This window comes from Rattus norvegicus, chromosome 7, assembly GCF_036323735.1.
Source record: "Rattus norvegicus strain BN/NHsdMcwi chromosome 7, GRCr8, whole genome shotgun sequence".
NCBI classification, from domain to species: domain Eukaryota; kingdom Metazoa; phylum Chordata; class Mammalia; order Rodentia; family Muridae; genus Rattus; species Rattus norvegicus.
Genome location: NC_086025.1, coordinates 53,239,431 through 53,247,979, shown reverse-complemented (window position 1 = coordinate 53,247,979; position 8,549 = coordinate 53,239,431). Strand labels below are relative to the sequence as shown.

The following is an 8,549-nucleotide window of genomic DNA, read 5'->3' as shown; positions in this document are numbered from 1 at the left end:
ACTCTGCTCTGAACCACGCAGTAAAGTTTCTTGTTTTGTTTTATACAAGCAATAATATGGCTTTGGATATTTTATATTTTAAAGATAAGTTTTTGTTCCACACAGGCATTTTGAGAATAGCCTCGTGTATTTCACTACGTCTATTTAAACATCGATTGTATTTTCACTTTCTTGTGCCTGTGCGTATGTCAGGTCCAGGTACCGCGCATGTGCAGTGCCCGCAGTTGCCAGAAGAGGGCATCAGATCCCCTGGATCTGGATTTCCGGATGGCTGAGCTATCCCGTGAGTGCTGAGATTCTAACCTGGGTACTCCAATTGCTGAACTCCGGGGCCGGTCAGTCACTTTACAGTGAGAACGTTGATGACGTTTGTGAAATGGCTATCATTAGGAGACGAGACTCCACAAATCCTGGTGAGTAAACTAGTAGTCACCAAGATGAGGGTAGTGGTTTCCCAAAATAAATAAAACAAACAAACAAACAAACAAACAAACAAACAGAACTTCCATAACACCCACATATACAATTCACAGGCAACTTTCTAAAGGCGTCCATATCTTACCACAGAGGCAATGCATGTTCACATTTACCGCTGGATTACTCACCATGGCAAAGAAATGGAACCAGCCTGCCTGACGGTCAACACAAGAGTGGGTAGTGAAAATGTGGCATTTGTTGATAGCAGGATCTTACCCAACTATTTAAAGAGGAAATGTGTGGGGAGGATGCACACATCTGGAAGGTACTATGTTAAGCAAGATGCACTCAGACTCAGAAAAGCAACTCACATATTCTCTCAGATGTAAATCCTGGCTTATAGGGTCTCTATGTAGGTGTATCAGTTGGGTGTGTCGAGGTATAGGCTATAAAGACAGAAAAGACACCACAGGGATGGGAAAGAGGAGTTGGGGGATGGGAGGGTGGTGGAGGGGACGCACGTGGTGTGAAAGCAGGAACGGGGAACCAGTTAGAGGCAGAATGTGGGCGAGACTCATATAGAGCAATAATAGTGCATACACACATATATACAACCTGCTGAGTCCAAGTGCTATTGCCCACGTGTGTGTGTGTATGTGTGCATGTGTGTGTATGTGTGCATGTGTGTGTGTGTGTGTGTGCATGTGTGTGTGTGTGCATGTGTGTGTGTTTGCAGGCGTGTGTGTGTGTGTGTGTGTGTGTGTGTGCATGTGTATGTGTGCATGTGTGTGTGTGTGTATGGGAGGGGTGTTTAGGGGAAATCGCTTACGACTGGAAAACCTAACAGAGAGCTTGCACCTGAAGCAAACAGAATCTCTCCCCGATCATCCATTAACCGCTTGTAGTTCATCATCTAGGGGTAGAGTCTTACGAAAGATTTCACCATCGTGTTGGCAGGACAAACGGCCTGGTCTTGTGCTGGTCTGTATACTCAACCATATTATCGAGCTAGCATCATGTTCACATCATGGTCACATAACACTGTCTGGCAGCAGGTGTCGCCAGTCTCTTACAGTCTTCCTGCTCCCCTTCCGTGGTGTTCCCTCAGCCATGGGTGTAAGAGCTGTGTTACAGATGTCCCAACTGGGGCTGAGAACTCCACCATCGTGTTTTTGTGTGTTGACCAGTTACAGATATCTCTCCTAGCATCCATCAGCTGAAAAAAAAGCTGCTTTGATAGGGGGGAAAGACCTGAACTTATTCATAGGTGTAAGTATTTAAAAGGCAGTTGGAAACTATATTAGTTAGGTAAAATGGTTGTAGTAGGTTCCCCTCTGTCCATGACCACTCCAGCTATGGACTCTTGGGTAGCTTTTCAGTATTAGACATGAGTTTCCTTCTACCAAGTGGGCCTGAAGTTCAATCAGACAGCTGTTGGTTGCCCCCAAGACAGAAGCGCCACTACCTCACATTTGAGGGTGTCTTGCTAGACTGCTTGTTGTTACGGCTACCAAACTTTAGAGTTGGGTAGAACAACTGATTCCTTTTTCTTCCTTGGTAGCTTGCTTAGCGCCTTCTGGCACTGTGAGAGCTAGTACTCAAGAAGTCTTCCAGGTTAGTAACAACCTTATTTCTCCAAGTCCTGTGACCAAGTGTGTGTGATGTCTTCAATGAGATGTTTTCTTCAAATTAGGGCAGGCAACGAAAGGCAGGCTACTAAAGCCTATGTTGTCTGGATGCCTCTGGATGCCCCTGGCCAATAATCAGAGAGGAGGCATCTCTTTCCAGGCACTGGGGATTTTATTAAATGACTATGGCCCCAGGAGGGAGAATCATGTGCCTAAACTATATCTAAATATTAATATCTGTGTAATGTTTAATGATTATATTTTTATTCTTTAAAAGAATTGGTAACATTTGAACATTAAATTAGGCTATTTCAAAATGGCTACAACTTTATAATACTCTACTGGGCTAAAAAAGAATATTGCTTCTGCTCAAAGAATATTTTACCGGGGTTGGGGATTTAGCTCAGTGGTAGAGCGCTTGCCTAGGAAGCGCAAGGCCCTGGGTTCAGTCCCCAGCTCCGGAAAAAAAAAAAAAGAACAAAAAAAAGAACAAAAAAAAAAGAATATTTTACGGTAGTGAGATGCTCACATCACTACAAATACATCCCATATACAGCAGGAAGGAAGCATTTCATTCTCCAGTGATTGCAGACATGGCTGACCCAATGTGGAAAGGTCATTAATCTCAACAGAGCCAGCTGTAACTCTACTGACTTCCCTCTTAGCGTCAGACTTTAGGACTTGAAATTTCCCCCAGGAGCTTGTGGAGTGAATTTTGTGGTATGACATTTTGAGAGGGAGAGAGGCAAGTGTTAAAACCACCACAAAACACTTCTAAGGCACTTTTGAAGGTGCTGCCCGCAATTCGTCTGTCTTGAGTTTCTTTTCTTGTATTGAACTATCTATGAATTCTTTCAGCTACAAGTAATCAAAATGGCATATTATAGTAATACTCCTTACTTAGATACATTATTTTCTAATAAAATAAAAAGAATTGCTATCTAAATGCTGCTCTTTTCTCAGGCTTAAAATGTGGGGATCGTGTGTTTATTTAAAACATTTTTTGTGGTCCAACCCTTAGGGACCATCATCCTCACATTCTCAGTTGAGCCTGAAATAGCCTCCCTCAAAGACCTCTCTTGGGTGGCTCAGTAACTTTATCTTTTTCCGCTCAAGCCAGCCACATAGCTCAAGCAGAACAAACTGGCATCCTCCCCTGTGCGCATTTGACGTTTTCTCTCTGGGGTAAATTCATGAATGAAACAGGTACTTGTGACCCTTGATTTAAGGGGAAACAGGACACACACTCCCTGTTCAGTGTATGTTCGTCTGCCAACGTTTCCGTGTGATGATTTCATAAAACACAAGCACAAGCACAGCTGAAAACAAAGCGAAATTCTACTCGGAAAAGAACATTTAAAGATGAAATAAAATTTTAAAGCATCCCATGAAGCTGGTCCAGAAGTTTTAAACATAGATTTGTCTCTTTTTTTTTCAGAAATTATTTTTAAATATTCAGGGGATTTTGGATGGGAGCCAAAGCTAGATGGCTGTCATAACTAAGATAGTTCAGCCGGTGGGGAATACTGAAGATCCCATATTTATATTAGTTTAAGCAAAGTGGAAGCTAAATTTTCTCTCAAAGTACAGAAGAAGTTGCATTGCGAACAGGGATCCCTGCTGACGGGACTCTTGCTCTGTCATCATTGCTATGTTTTTCCCCTAGATGGACCGAGACTGTTCAGCAAACTCGTTCCTAAGTCAAATACACCTCCTAAAGTTTCACCTATCACCTCTGTGTGAGCCTTGTGACTGTACCGAGATACACTGGATGCAGGGAGTGTGATCTTTCTTTCTTCCTTCCTTTCTTTCTTTCTTTCTTCCTTCCTTCCTTCCTTCCTTCCTTCCTTTCTTTCTTTCTTTCTTTCTTTCTTTCTTTCTTTCTTTCTTTCTTTCTTTCTTTCTTTCTTTCTTTCTTTCCGGAGCTGGGGACCGAACCCAGGGCCTTGCGCTTGTTAGGCAAGTGCTCTACCACTGAGCTAAATCCCCAACCCTGTGATCTTTCTTTTTAACATTGTCTCCTGGTTAAAATTCAATCGTTCTGGGATGGAAAGATGGCTCACTGGTTAAGGGCACTTGTGGCTGCAGCAATGGTTCCAGGTTGGGTGCCTAGTGCTCTCATGGCTCCTAACCCTTGAATCTCTGGTTCCGATCCACTGTAGAAGACACTTCACTGTTTCTGCACGCTGTAGAGTTGTAGGGTTAAAATACTTAGGGTTGAAAATTATAAATATGTTGAAATGGATAACATCTACCCTCTAAAATGCCTGACTGGAACTAAATTGTACATGATTAGTATTTACCCAAGATGCTTTAAAAGTTTATTGCAGAGCAAATCCATGTGGAAGGTTTAGAGCCGGGCATGAACAAATGTGTATTTCTACTTTATGCTTATAAACTTCTGAGTCTAAGGAAATTAAACAAAAGGAGGAACGTTCATTCTGATTCTTGTCTTAGGACTTTTATTTTGGCCAATCTTTCCAACACTCATTTTGTTTTGGTTCAGTGGCTATTGGGATAGTATTATCCTAAATCACAGTGAAGGAAATACTGGAAATACAATATGCTCACAGTAAGAACTTTGTTTAAATTTATATTCAAGGGTCTAGGAAAGTAGCTAGTGATAGAATGCTTACCTAGCAGACCCCAGGCCTTAGTTCAAGGCCCCAACTAGAAACGATGCTGTTCAAATTTGAACCTTCTTTAATTCCAAAGCTCTTGGAAAACAGCTGTTATGGAAATAGTTTGGGAAATTTTTTAACCTTTCCACTCTGTATTTCAAGCCCAGATCATCCTGTTTTATTACTAGACCATATTAGACTTCACAGAGCAATTCCAGCCTCACTGACAGAAGCCTCGGGCACCAAGTCTGCTTGCCGGACACCAAGTCTGCTTGCCGATCACCTTGTCAGCCTTGTCTTCTCCCTTTAGTTCTCATTTCCTTTCTTTCTTCCATGTTTACACCATGATTCTTTCTGTGACTCCGTAGTTCATGTGATGCGTGCGTGCGTGCGTGCGTGCGTGCGTGTGTGTGTGTGTGTGTGTGTGTGTGGAGGGTACAGATCTGTACGGAGTTCAGAGGTTAATGTCACCAGGTTACCATCTTCTGTAACTTTTCACTTCATTTATATATTTCTTAATCTTTATGGGTTTTTTTTAAGATTTGTTTTTACTTATGTGTGTGTGTCTATCTGCCATTTGTGTGGGCACCAGAAGCAGCTTCTGATCTAGGGACTGGAGTTGTAGATGGCTGTGGCACCATGATATGAGTGCTGGAAATCAAGCTCAGGTCCTCTGAAAGAACCACAGTGCTTCTAACTGCTGACCTCTCTGAGCTGTGTATTCTGCCTCAAGCCGCATGCGCCGAACCTGCAGCTCACTGGCTGCTTTGATTGGATGGCCATTGAGCTCCAGCGATTTGCCCGTTACCACCCAGATACACACTCACACCCTCCGGACTGTGGTTTTTTGGGTTTTTGTTTGTTTGTTTTTTGTTGTTGTTGTTGTTGGGTTTTTTTGTTGTTTTTTTGTTTTTTTTTTTACAGGTTTTTGCAGGGATGACAGGGCTCTGAGCTCAGGGGCTCAAGTCTGTCCAGCGAACAACGTTACCACTGATCCGTCTTCCCCGTCACCATCACAGCGTTTCTGGAGGATCACTATAGATCACGTGTAAACCCTATCTTCTTATGGATTTACCTAACATCTGTACATGTGTGTTCCTAACAGAGAAAGTGTTGACATAAGTACAATTTTAATATACATCTAAGATAACGATAGACTTTTGCAGATCACCTATTTTTGGTGAAAGCTGCAGTATTGTATTTAGCCTCAGCGTGTCTAGCACACGGGCTGCAATGATGACCCATGTTCAAACATATGAAGACATTCAGGAGAGGAAATTTGGTCTCAGGGCTTCACCAACTTGATCTCATTTTTATTTTTATGTTTTTATTTTTTTGGTCTTTCAGCTTTTATCTGTGAAGGGAAAATGAAATGATAGTAATGTTAAAAAAACTCCTCCTCCAAAAATTTCTACCTCTGAAAACGTGACTGTAAGTCCGTTTGAGAATACAGCTAAGAAGTGTTTTTTAGTGTTTTCTCTCCTCTTCCAAAGATACACACATAACATCAGATGACGGTTAAATACGCACATCCAGGTGAGAGAAAACATAAGTCAAGACCAGGAATAGACAAAGGGGATCCTGTGGCGAGGACTAGGAAGTTAGTAGCTCAAAGGGAGAGACAGTAGGGACAAGAGCTTAAAGGAGGGAAAGAGAGCGGGGAGAATCAGCCAAATAGAACAAGAACAAAAGTTTCATAAGGAAATGCACAACCTGGCGAGCTAGTCTCAAAAATTAAAAACCAAAACCCTACACAGACATAGATGTAAATTTTTCATTGTGTGGTCTTCCTAGCTATTTTCATCTTCACAAAAAGTGATGAAGCGCCTTTCGCTGCTGCGTCCGCAGCCATGAGTACACGCAGGCTACCAAAGGACACTTGCCTCTCGTGTCCTCCGCTGTGGTAAAAAGGAGGTCTGTTGGACCCCAATGAGACCAACGAAATTGCCAATGCCAACTTCCATCAGCAGATCAGGAAGCTGATCAAAAATGGGCTGATCATCCGGAAGCCTGTGGCTGTCCATTCCCAGGCGCACTGCTGGGAAAAACATCTTGGCCGGACGGAAGGGCAGGCATACGGGCCTAGGGAAGAGGAAGGATACTGCTAACGCGCGGATGCCCGAGAAGGTGCCCTGGATGAGAAGGATGAGGGTCCTGCACCAGCTTCTCAGGAGATACCCGGAATCTAAGAAGACTGACTGCCATATGTATCAGCCTGTCCCTGAAGGTCAAAGGGAATGTGTTCAAAAACAAGCGGATTCTCATGGAGCACAGCCACAAGCTGAAGCCAGACAAGGCCCGCGAGAAGCTACTGGCTGAGGAGGCTGAGGCTCGCAGATCTAAGACCAAGGAAGCACGGAAGTGCCAGGAGGAGAGCCTCCAGGCCAAGAAGGAAGAGATCATCAAGACTGTCCCGGGAGGAAGAGACCAGAAATAAAGCTTCTCTTGTCTCCATACAGAGTGACCTGGCTGTGGCCTCACATGGATTAGTCATTAAAATAAAACAAGCCTTTAAGAAAAAGTGATCAAGCCTGTCATGTCCTCCGTACTTACGGTGAAGGATTTTGTCGTTTCCTTCCTCTGCTACCCGAACAATCTGGCAAGTGTACAGGCGACAACTTTGGTTACATTCAGTAGAGAGCAAAAGTAACAGCAAGATAAACCCTCGAATCCTAGGCGTCAGAAAATGAAGGTCACCTAGAAACGTGGCCAAAAGAAAATGATTGATGGATAGTGAAAGACAAATTCCGTTTAAATCCCTTCACACACGTGAGGTTGAATCGAGTTGTAAATTACTGAGGACTAGAGTTGTTCTCTAGAAAGAACTGAGGACTGGCCGGTGGGCGTGTGTGTCCCCAGGGTTTTGTTTTGTTTTTTGTTTTTTCTCTCTCTTTTGATTAATGGTTGAGGTAACAGAACCCACTCAGCTGTGGACTCTCCCAGCCCTGGAAACGTGATCTTGTGCTGGGAAGAACGAAGACTGGGCAAGGCGGTCTCTACCAACTCTGCCTCAGTCCCCGCCTCCAGGCTGCTGCTTGAGGTCCTTGCCCAGACTGCGCTCAGAGATGGACCGCGATGTGGATGTGTACGCCCAATAAACCCTTCCTTCTCTAAGTTGCTTTTGGTTGTGGCATTTATCACAGCAGCAGAAAGCAAACCAGAAGGGAATAGATGGGGAGTGAACAAAGCAAACAGGAAGGGGTCACTTGAAAGAAGGCTGTTAGCAGGAGTGGGAAGGGGTGTTGGCGAAATAGAGTGGCTATCAGCACAAGTGTTTTTATACATATATGTGAAATTGTCAAAAATAATTAAAATAATTTTCTATTTATACTATTAATAATAAAGCAGCTGAAGAAAAGGCTTCATTATTTATGATTTATTTATTATCTATAAGTGCACTGTAGGCACACCTGAAGAGGGTATCAGATCCCATTACAGAAGGTTGTGAGCCACCATGTGGGTGCTGGGAATTGAACTCAGGACCCCTGGAAGAGCAGTCAGTGCTCTTAACCGCTGAGCCATCTCTCCAGCCAGAAAAGACTCTTCCAGCAGTAGGTTCTTAGCATGCCCGACACTTCACTTAGTAACAAAATGGATGCCAATATGGAAGCTTAAAGGAGGTGTGGGGTGGAAACGCACATGTCCACGAATCAGTTAAGAGTGATTTGCTCTTGGGTTTGTTGTTCTGATTTTACTTAACTCATGCGACATATGTCTCTCTTTTTAAAGAATATGTCTGAACCGAGGTATTTTCATTTATAAATTACATGAAAATTGACTACGGGAAGGAAGCAATGGAAAGGCATTGAGCATAACTTCAGGTGTATACGCAGTTAGGCAAGGGAAGGAAAGGAAGGAGAAGTCATAAATAAACCAAAGAAAT

General features: G+C 43.2%; 1 pseudogene; it reads left to right on the top strand.

The window, feature by feature from the left end:
- The first annotated feature begins 207 nt into the window (after window positions 1–207).
- Window positions 208–7,780, top strand: LOC134479797 (large ribosomal subunit protein eL19-like; annotated as a pseudogene).
- Window positions 7,781–8,549: the final 769 nt, after the last annotated feature.